This window comes from Pseudopipra pipra, chromosome 1 (assembly GCF_036250125.1).
Source record: "Pseudopipra pipra isolate bDixPip1 chromosome 1, bDixPip1.hap1, whole genome shotgun sequence".
NCBI lineage: Eukaryota > Metazoa > Chordata > Aves > Passeriformes > Pipridae > Pseudopipra > Pseudopipra pipra.
In genome coordinates this window covers 15,732,071-15,744,231 of record NC_087549.1, presented here as the reverse complement: position 1 = coordinate 15,744,231, position 12,161 = coordinate 15,732,071, and positions in this window count along the sequence as shown.

The following is a 12,161-nucleotide window of genomic DNA, read 5'->3' as shown; positions in this document are numbered from 1 at the left end:
AAAGACTCCTTATATAGTAATAACAAAGATACTGAGGATTCTACAGAATAAATGCTCCAAAAATTTAGTTAGAAGAATACGGTCTAAAATCAAAGATCAGTGACACTGTGCATAAAGCCACTCTAATTTTTCACAGAATTGAGGATATACAAACAATCCAATCAGTGGGTTTGCTGCATATTTTTTCTATATAATTTTTAATAATTAAAGATTTATGTGGTATTAAAAAAAAAGAAGTCTAAATCTTTTGGATAAGAGTCGTCACGTTTGGTTGAATTTATTTTTCCTCTCTAAAATGTTTCTTTCTTAGACTGTATTTCGAGTTGACAATGGATACCATTATTTAATCACAGTGATACCATCTGTAAGAAGAACCCAAGATTATTAATTAATTGAACCTGTTTGAGACATTAGTCTCTTCTCACTTTTACAATTACTTCCATGGAAAGCTCTCATTTATAAAACAGATACTATGATTTATCCATCAAAGTGGTTGTAGCAAATGATGTTAAATTTTCTGGATGGTCTTGAGAGAAAAATAGTCTTTAATGCCTATTGGAAAAATAGTCTATTGGAACTTCTAAACACAAACTCTCATTCATATCTAAGCTTACCTCTATGGTCTGTGCTGTATTTATTGTTACGTTATTGTTGTTGTTATTGTTTACTCAAAGAAGGACATAAAAAAAATTTGACCAAAAGTTTGAATCCAAAATTTCTGTTTCGAAAAAGGTGTTAGAAGGATTATCACAAGTGAGAGCATAAGCAAAACTTTGTGGTCACTAGAAATCATAAATGAAGTTAAACCTTCTGTGGGAACATCTGAGCCATGGTGGTTTCTTCAGAAATGCTATTACCTGTTGCCAAGGAACTTGTTTTGTAGTTTCTCCAGAAATATTTCTCAATAACCCCATTTCTCCTGCTTAAAGGATTTAGCTATATTATTTTTTCTTTATTCCCATTCAAAGAGAATAATGCAAGAATGGCCACTTTTTCCTGGACAGGATTTTTTCCAGGATGGATACTTCACATTAAAATGATGAGCCAACAAAATCCCAATTTAATTGCACAGACATTGTATCAGCTCCCTAGCAGCTGTTATGCTGCCATCAATTTATAGTATGGATGTAATTACAACACAGGTTAATGCTGTTATCAGCCTGATAACTCCTTCAGTGCATATGTAATTTATCTGAAGCACCAGATTTGTCATAGATTCTAAACTCCTTAGCATAAAGAAAGGCCCATTACTCACATCTGATTTACACAGTGGGCAACATGGTGGTAGGCCTAAGGCTGCCCTAACCACCATGAAGCTGGAAACTTCAGGCCAGACTTTCATTATGTCATCACTTAATCATGATAATCAGGCCTGCAGTGTATGTCTGCCATTGTCATGCCATTTTTTTGAACTATGACTAAAACTTGCTTTGATATTGCCTGTTGGATATTAAACTTTAGACAATTTAGAAGACTAGAAAACAGTGTTGATTCTCATAGACCTTGTATTGTTTTTTGCTTTCGAACTGATAACCAGATATTTACTGAAAAGAGAGTAGATTATTTTTAGATCCTTGTTAGAATTTTCTCGTGCTCATGCCATGTGCACGTTTTTTGTTTCTTTCTCAAATAAACTAACAATCAAAAAGCAAAAAAAGCATAATCATTTAGCAATCAGAACGGACTGAGAAAGTACTCATATGTAGTTTAAGTTTGCTTCTAGTTGCAAAAGGACATAATTTAGAGAAAGGTAAGGAGTTGTACCAGAGACAACTTAATGATCATTACTTTTTGGAGCAGTGAGAGCTCAACGTCATACTGCAAGACCACATGAGCTGGTTCCCCAAGACTTTTCTTGTATTCTTAGTTAATGATCATGTGAAGAGGAAGAAAGAGAACTTCTGTACCTTGATGCTACAGTCATTTGACATGAATGGTCTCAAAGGATAGATGGTTGATGGTGAATTTAATGCTGAGCCCAAAGATTGAATGTGAAGTGCTAACACTGAAACTGAGGGGAAAACACTACCTTATAGGATCTCAGAAAGTGTACCAACCTTTGGTTCAATCACAAAGTCTTCCCCTAAAAAATCAATTTCTTATACAAATTTCTGAGAATGTATTTCCTAAACCGCAGGGAATATAGAATACTTCCATCCAGCCACAAGGGTGCAGAGGAAAACAGTAATGTTAGGCTCTCTTTCATGCCCTTTTGTACTGGTCTGTCCCATTGAAACTGAAAAAAGAAAACTAAGGTGGTTTTTTTGTTCAGTTGTTTGTTGTGGGTTTTTTTTAAACAGCTTCAAGACATCAGTTGACATGCTGACTTCAGTGAATTTATTGCATAACTCTTATTGGCTTCATCAGGATCATACCTAATTTGTTGCGTGAACTGACACCCAAGGCATGCACATGCTGAACTGAAAAACAGGAAAAGTCTAAGATGCATTATCTGGAAAGCATGAGAAGGGATTCGTGAGAGAAGAGATGAGAAGTAAGGGAAAAAGCTAACAGACTGAATATCCAATCTACTCATAAAGGCCAATCTGTACTTTAGAAATCTAAATATGTATGTATTGAGAGGCAAAAGAATGGTTGCCCAAACATAAACTATTCCATTTAGCCACTACAAATTTCATGGAAAAAGGAATAAAAAAACCCAAACATACCTAAACCTGTGATACTGCTGAGCACTTTACTAAAGAAGCCAAAATACTTAAGAAAAAGAAACAAGTCCAGATTCAGGACCAGGAAGTAGACTCTCGCTTAGATGTGTTTTCCTAAGGCTCCACACCACTTCAGCTCTCTTGCCAGCAAATGTCTGTATGAACACCAGGGATAGGAGAGGAAACATGCCTTTAGTTGTGTTCATCTAACAATGAACAACTTCAATGAAAGTACATTGAGGCTTCATATTTGTAAATATTTGTAAAATACAATTATTTTGGAAATTCATATTGCTGTAATTCTTATAAATACTTTTGTAATAATGTGTTCCTTTATAAAGGCTGAAAAAAAGTTACTCTATTGGTCATAGGAAATTTCTAATGTCTGGTATCACAGCTGGTCTGTAGCAATTGCATTTGAAGTAGGATGTGCTTCAGCAGTTCTAAAAATTAGACATATAATACACTCTAATTATACACAAATTCTTAACAAATTTCTCAGTATAACTTCACTTAGGAACCTAATGTTATTACTTTAAAATAAATAATTGTTTTGTCTCTCTTTGTAGGCTTCTGATTTTTGTAAGACGCTGCTACTGCTCAGAAAACATGATTTTCTTGTCCTCACGGGAGATACAAATAAGCAGACTCTGTCTGAGATTTTTATGATCCTGATGCTTTGTGCACATTTCCTGTGACAGACAAGTTATGCTAAAGCGACAGAGCAGGCTGTCTGTATGACCTTGATGTTTTATACAGGCTATCAGTGAGAGCTACCATGAGACAGCCTTGGATATGACTTGGAAATTGTTGCAGTGAATTACTTAAGGCATTAGACTACATGTGCAGCATGGTACTAAATAATGTAAGGGAATGTTTCTTCACGTAAGCATTTGGCACTTGGATTTTGCAACAAATTAATCATTACATTTTAGATAACTGGAAGGTAATTTACCTTCTTACATTTTTATTCTTAGGACTTGAACTTCTCTAGTACCCCTAATGAGCTGTACCTAACAAAAGTGAGGCTGACCTTGACAGGATCACAGGAGATGTGTTTAAATGGAAAGTCTGCACCCTGATTTATTTAAGGAATATGTGAGTGATAGCAAAAATATATTGAACACAGAAGTGAAAGCAAAGAGAAATCTGATTGCATTTGGTAGATATTTTTGGCTGCAGACTGAAACAGTATCATAATATGTGTTGTTGCCCAAAGGGTGTTGATAGTAAATGTATGTCAAAAGGTTAGTCTGTTCCCTGTGGACATACAAATAGACTCATGATCAAAAAGGAATGTATGCCTATTTTATATCACTTAGAAATGATTGGTGACAGCCAATATGGCTTCACTAAGGGCAAATTGTGCCTGAAAAATTTGGTGGCCTTCTATGATGGGGTTACAGGTCTTATTGGTAAGGGAAGAGCAACTGTCATAATCTACCTGGACTTGTGCAAATCAGACACTGTCCCGCATAACATCCCTGTCTCTAAACTGGAAACACACTGATTTAACAGATGGATCACTTGGTGGATGAAGAATTGGCTGAATGACTGCATTCAGTTGCAGTCAACAGCTCTACATCCAAGTGGAGAGCAGTGATGTGTGGCATTCCTCAGGGATCAGAGTTGGGACTGGCACTGTTTAAATTTTTGTCAGTGACAATGAACAATAGGATCAAGTGCTCCCTTAGAAAGTCTGTCAATGACATCAAGCTGTGTAGGGCAGTTGACACGCTGGAAGGAAGAAATGCCATCCAGAGGGACCTTAACAGACTTGAGAGATGGGCCTTTGCAAACTTCCTGAAGTTCAACAAGGCCGAGTGCTTGGTCCTGCACCTGCATTGGGGCAATCCCAAGGACAAACAGAGGCTGGGTGCAGAATGGATTGAGAGCATCCCTGAATAGAAGGCTGTGGTGGACTGTTGGATGGGAAGCTCAATGTGACCTGGTAATGTGCACTTGTGACACAGAAAGTCAACTATCCTGGGCCTCATCAAAAGAAATATGACTAGCAGGTTAAGGGAAGTGATTCTCACCTACTCTGCCCTTCTGAGACAGCCTGGAGTACTGCATCCAGCTCTGGGGTCCCCAGTATAAGAAAGATCACTAAGATGACTTAGAGGGATGGAAAACCTCTCCTATTAAGACAGACTGAGAGAGTCAGGGTTCCCTAGTCTGGAGAAGAGATGGCTCTGGGGAGATCTTATAACAACCTTTCACTACCTAAAGGGAGCCTACAAGAAAGATGGGGACAGACTTTTTAAAAGAGCATGTAGTGATAGGACAAAGGATAATGGCTTTAAATGGAAAGAGGATAGGGTTAAATTAGATAATAGGAAGAAATTCTTCACTGTAAGGGTGTTTTCAGTCTAAATAGTCATAGTTTTCTTAATCTATCCTTGTATGAGAGATGCTCTGGTCTCTTAATCTCTGTGGCCCTTCAAGCCTGAACTCTTCCATGTCTCTCTTATACTGGGTAGCCCAGGTGTAGCATCACCACTGTTGAATAGAGGGTAAAGATCCCCTCTCTCATCCTCATCCCATGTTATCTTTAGCTGTCTTTGTTGCAAGGGCACACTGCTGGCTAACATGGTTAATCTGATGTCCACCAGGACACTGAGGTTCTTTTCTGCAAAGCTGCTTTCCAGCTGAGTGGCCCCCAGCGTATTCTGGTGAATAGGATTGTTCTTCCCTAGATGCACGACTTTGTACCTCCCCTTATTGAATCTAATGAGGTTGCTGTGGACCCATTTCTCCAGCCTAATGGTGTCCCTCTGGAACTGCATCATGACCCTCTGGTGTATCAGTTTTGTGCCATGATCAAACTTGCTGAGGATACACTCTTCCCCGTTATCCAGATAAACAATGAAGATAATAAAGAGGATCACAGACAGCACTGACCGTCAGTGTGCGCTGGCAACAGACCTCCAACCAGATTTCATGCTGTAGATCATCCCACCCTGGGCTCAGCCATTCAGCCAATTTTCAATCCACCTCACTGCCTGCCTATCCAACTTCTCTGGAGCAGCTCATCAGCTTCTCTGAGGATCTTATGGGAGACAGTGTAGAAAACTTTACCGAAGTCTAGGTAGAAATCTTGACCGCTGTCCACTCATCCAGCAAGACAGTCATTTCTTTGTAGGTTTATCAGGCTGTTCTCCACACCAAGGTGACCAAAATGAGAACTAATAAACAGTGAGGGAGAAAATGTACATAATGCAAAGTACAGTGCTATTACAAGAAATACATTTAAACTGGGCATTGAAAGAGGTTTCTCTGTTAACAGAGACTCCACTGGAGCAGCCCATTACATACAGAAAAAAACCCAACAGCAACCAAACCCAATTTTTTTTTTCTTTTAATATTATAACTTGAATGCGTAACTCCAGTGAGGGAGTAAAATTCCCAGCTGTATCTCAAAATAACAGTCAGGTACTGCATTTCCATGTTTATAATCTGCAGAATACATTTTGTTAAGCATGAAAACGTGGCTACAGTTCACAGTGATTTGTGCCAACTACCTGAATATTCAGCTAGTGTGATGGAAAATAAGCCACCTCCTCCACACTCCTCTCTGTTGCCTCACTGTCCTTTATCCCCCACAACCTTCTGTTCAGTCTATTTCAATAGCTACTCTCAACATAATTCTGGTTCCAATTCTTATTTGGGTTATCTTTGGCTTTATTTTCAAATAAACCTCTAGCATTAGGAGTAGAGGTGCAGTGAAGCATAAATCTGCTGCAGAACATATGACTCAAGGCCAGTGAAAGATGCAACATTTTCTTTTTGTTTCACTTTTTCCACCCTATTTCATGGTGGTGTAATTTATCTGAGGGCTATATGCTTACAAATGGAACAGGTAAACTTTTTTTTTTAATACGTCATTATTTAATATTATTTTAGAAAATTGTTCTTAACTGACTGTAGTGTGTCATCTATTGAGTTATAATCTAATAAAAATAGCTCCTACTGTGTATAGTTTATAAGAACACAAACTGGTATGGTGGCAGGAAAAAGTATCTTGGCTCTGCTTTTTGAAGTTATGAGCAATGATGTTCTAATGCTAGCCCAGAACTGTCTATGCAGCTCATCATTATTGTGTTGAAAAGCTGAGGGTAATAGCAGAGCCTTCATGCCAGTAAATAGAACCACAATTTCACAAGAAAGTTCATCATAAGTTGTATATGTTCAGTTTATAGCATATGAATTTGAAGAGAGACAAACAGACAGAGTTGAAAAAACCAAAGCAAAGGAAAACAATTTTATATTGCCAGTGAAGAATCATGAAGGGCAAGTAATTTGGCACTGCTGTCTCTGCCCCTATGTGGTTTTACACCAGTGTTTGCAGAATGGTGAGAAATAAGCTCTGGAGGAAAAAAAAATTAAAAACATTTAAATTATTAGTGAAGTCAACATTCTACTTCGGGAGGACTTATTTTTTTCTACTAAAAGTGGACATACGACAAATAATAAGCAAGGTATCCACATTTGGCTGGGAATCAACCTTGACATGCAGAGGATATCATTCAATAACTTTCTTGAAGAAATAAATCTTATGCCTGCTGATATCTTGGTACTTGTTGTGTCCAACTGCCTTGTGTGATACGAGGATTATGTCAGGGTGTAGTGGAGTGTATATTTGTCAAGGATTGCATGATCCAAAAGCCAATGAAAGCAATAAGATGGTGCCTTTTCATTTGGTCTGGCATCGGATCAGATTTAGGATGGTTATTGCTTCAGTCTGTGGATACAGTTTCAGAATTGCGTGACTTGCTTGTGCTGACAGGCCATGTTGCACTGAACTGGGACAATAGCTAAAAGGAGATCTCTCTTTACACCAGTTGCACACACTGGACTGTTCTGGGGGTTTTTTGCAGACAATACCAGCTCAAATTCTTACTATGCTGCACTGAGTAGCAGTGCAAGCTAGTAGGATTAGCATTTTCAAATTTTCTGAACACTTAATAAGGAGATAAACTGCAATGTTGAGCATGAAGAACATAAGTACTTCTGTCTAGCAGCAGCACATTTCTATTTGCAAAAGGGAAGCTTCTTTTTGTAACTGAGAATTCACTGCTCTGTGAATTTGACTTTTAAATGATGCTCATAAATGCAAAATTACTGACAATAGTTCCTCACAAATGTATACTTAGGCTGAGTAATTATAATTTATATTTTATTTCTGTAGTTTTAGTTCTTGGAGAAGGTTTTTCTTCAACAGAATCTAAAAACAATCTGTTCAGTGGTTACATGTAATTTTACAATATTTTTTAAGTTGAGCACTCAGTTCTTTATTGTCTCTTTTTAATTATACCATAGTCAACAGTGCTGCAAATGGTCTTTACTGGATAATTGTCTAATCATTCCCAGAAAACACTGGTGATGTTTGAGCTGAAACCACAGGCCAAGATTTCCAAACCTGTATGTCTGCAGTTAAGGCTTTAAATCCTTATTAATACTCATAGAAAAATAAGATTTAACTCTCTTTCCTCTAGGTCTTTTCAGTTGATTCATGGCCACAGTCTTTGACGCCGACCGTCTTTAAAATACAGGCCAAATTTATGTAGAAGTAACAATATGGGTTTAAAAATCTAATTTCAGATGTTTAGCTGTGGCCTAAAAGATTGTGTTGCAGTTCCAAATTTTAACATAAGCATCCTTATAACTGTCTTTTGAAGGCATGGCTACCTCTGCTAAATCAGTGGGACCTGTGCCCAGTTGGGGAGCGATTTGGGATGTTACAAGGAAAATACTTAATTGTAAAAAGTAAGGACTTGAAAACTGTGGTACAATTTGTGGTGTTCCAAGAATGCAAATAGATCATTTGGGGGGTTTATATGTTCATAATAAGAGAAAAGATACTCTATTAAACTTCTGTGTGATCCATTCTTTGGCAGGATGTCAGTGTTTATGAATGAGTCTTCATTGTAATCCTGTGTGTTAACATGCCTCCCTTTACAATTCAATCTGACAGCTACTCCAAACTCATAGATTGTCCTGCTAGAGGCTTCCAAGGTCATAGTCCTTCAAAGTACTGTTTGTCAAATTGCTCTGACACACCTCCTGCTGGCAAGCCTACTCTCAGGGTGTTAATATTCCATTAGAGAGCTACATGACCTTGAAAATTGATTGCAAGCCACAATAGAAATGTCAAAAAGCTCAGGTAGACGAAGGTAACTGGTGATGATGACGGCAGGGAATCTGTTATGAGAGGCCAAAAGTTTCTTCAGAAGAAGCAGACATTGCACGGACATTTCCAAAGTCACTCACAGAATGTTTAAAGAGCAATTACAGTTTGTGGCACAATATGTGAGCCATATATTTTTGTAGTATGACCATGAAAGCTCATGTTGAAACCATGAGATTTATAAGTGCCTGTTAGCATTAGGATGCCTACAGAATTGTACCTACAGAGAAAATGCTTTCAATGAGAGAAAAGAGTGTGCTAAAAATGAAATCTTTAGTTTAACAGTAACTAGTGTTGTCAGGAAAATAGCTGTTGATTTTATTTTCATAACTACCTTTAGATATAAATACTTAGGTATGTTTAAGTTAAAGAACCGTGGAGACACAAGGTTGCAATCAGATCCTGTATTTTTAGCATTTGAATACAAAGGAATTCTGAAATTGTAACTGGAATTGAATAAGCTGTTGCCTATAAAAGCAAAGACACATTTTGGACCTAAAGGTTTGGCAAGCACTAATTTAATATGAGAATTCAAATGAATACGGAAATACTCTGTCTGCAGTTTATGCATCTTACAATGAACACTGGCAAACTAAATGTGGTCAACACAGTGTCTTATTGCTCTAAGACCCTCAAAAGAGATGGTTTTAAGAATTTGAAATGTATGATGTTTTCAACAAGACAGAAAATGAGTCAAGTGAGATCAAAGCAGTAAAGTGAATATTTATGCAAAAAACCACATGTTTAAAAAATGAATCATCAGCTAAAACACATACAATTGCTTGTGGGTATATTTCATAGTGAAGGCATAATCAATATGACAACCTAAGTTAGACCCTGTGCTAACAATAACTTCAGAAGTGTCTTTGAACTTTCTTTGTTAGACTATATAGAACATCATTTGACTCAGACTGCTCTTGATTGCACAAGTACAAACGACCCAAGAGTTTTAAATCTCATCAGCAGATTTATAATTTTAACAAAACAAATAAAGTTGCAAAGAACTTTTTTCTCTCTTTTCATTACTTTTTTAAAATAAGCTTGAAGTATAACTACGGTTCTTCAAAGATAAACTCCCTGACAATCCACTTCTCATTTTATTAATTTATGTTTGTGCAAGAAGTTTTTCTCTCTGTTTTGTCTTCACTCCCTCTTTTCTACACCTCACCCCCCAAACTTGACACCTACAGTTTCTTAGACTTGAATGCACACCTGCTAAACTCCTAGGTAAGGAAAGTAACTTTGTGTGAGAAAATGTCAGGAAAGTCAGAATCTGAAATTTATTAACAAAGATATGGCAAATGTAAATGTCAGCTTGTGTAAATCTGGGTACCTGAGGTTGCAATAGATTTTTCAACTGTCTGAGCAATGAAAAGTGAACTTTTATTTCAATGACAATGAAATAGCACTATACTTTATATGAGAAAGTGCTCTAACTAGGGGGCATTTTTAAAGCAAGTTTAGTTTTTACATACCTGTGCCCCAAATACTTCACACTAAAAGTTGGTGTATATAAAATACAAAAATGCATATTTTAGCGGTTTATCATTCATATTTCGCTTATTTGCACAAATAAAGCTGAAGACAGATGTGTCAGCATGTGTTCATATTAAATATGTTCTCAGATCTTATCTGTAAACTCTTAAATACTGTTGACTGAAAACTTCAGAACAGCTCAGACTAGGGAGAGCTTATAATGAACAATCAGTAGAGAGGAAAGAAGCAGTCAAACTTATCTACCCAACCCCCCCAGAGAGAAACACAGGTATTAAAAATGAACTCTAAATATTACAGTTTAAAAACATCCTCTACTTTACAACAAGAGAAAGAAAAAAACCACCAAACAAACAAACAATCAAACAAAAACAACTTGATAAAAAAGGCAACCCAAAAACAGACTTAAAGCACAGTGTATCAGTATTCCATTTGCTGGTCTGTGTTCATTGTTTGGAGTGCTATCTCCATTTACAGAGAAAAAGGCTACTTCAGAGTAAAACATCCCTTTCATGTGGTCTCTTCAGTGAGTGTCAGAATGGGTTTTGATTACAGAAACACTAGCTTTTTCTCCGATGAAAACCAAGCTATGATAGAGTAACATAAACTCAGCTGACTGCTCAGAGTTGAGTTTCAAGTCAATAGAATTATTCAGTCAAGTGTTAAAAAAAAAAATCCAACTGAAAAACAATGACAACAATAAATGTAGTAACTATTTTTTTCTGCCCCACCTCATATATTACACTTGATAAAAATTAGAACTGAGAACCATTCACAACCTTACCTACCTCCTCCTTAGCCTCTCATGCAAAAGTATGTGCAACGTTTACTATTTTGCAAATGCATAGTAGAATTTCCCATAGAAAATTTGGGGTGGTTTTTTTTTTTTATTTCACAGATATATTTACTTGGTGAAAGTATAATGACCATGAAAAAATATGCAAAATATGATACATATTATATAAGTGAAAAATATATCAGGTTATGTGTGCTGCTTTCCTAATTATTGTCCTTTAATTACTGCTTTGAATTCCATCACTGCCATGATATTAGTTATTAACCTTTTAGTTCTTGGCCATGCATTCACTTTTTACTGCTGCTGCCATAATTCTATTTCAACCAAGAGGAATAGTGAAATTAAGAGTGTAGTACTCACTGAAAGATAGAACAGGTCTTGCAAAGAGCTTTTCTTAGCAGAGCTGTGCACTGCAGTTGTAGCAATACAAATGAAACCATGACACAGATTAGAGAGCTCCCCACCTCTGTATGTTGAAAAGTATGAACAGATGCACAGAGAAAACAACTTCTAAATGAACCTTATAGTAGATGAGGTGGTATTGTTCAAAAGTTCAGTTCCTCTGTCGAGCAAATAAATACAGCTTTCAACTGCAAGTTACTGCTCAATGAAGGGGCTTTTCTGTTGAATAATAAATACATCTGTTTCCTCACGACTAGATCACAGAGAACAGCTCTAGCTCCTAAGATATATTTTAAGGTAAACAGATAGATCTTAAGGTAATTGAAGTCACATATGCTTCCATATAATCAATAAGGCATTCAGATGTAATTGATTTGTTACAAGACAAATCCTATATCAGGTCATTTAAAACTAGTTTTAAAGTAAATTTGTACGTATATATAGAGATGTCTCTTTAAAATGAGATAGGTGGTGGCAAGTAAAAACAAACATGCACTTTATGACAAATAGTACATATTCTCACATTTGGATGAATATTCTCAATCTGTGTCTTCATAAGACAAGGAAATAACTGTAAGAAATAAGAAACTATAAAGAAAATAATTCTGAGTAC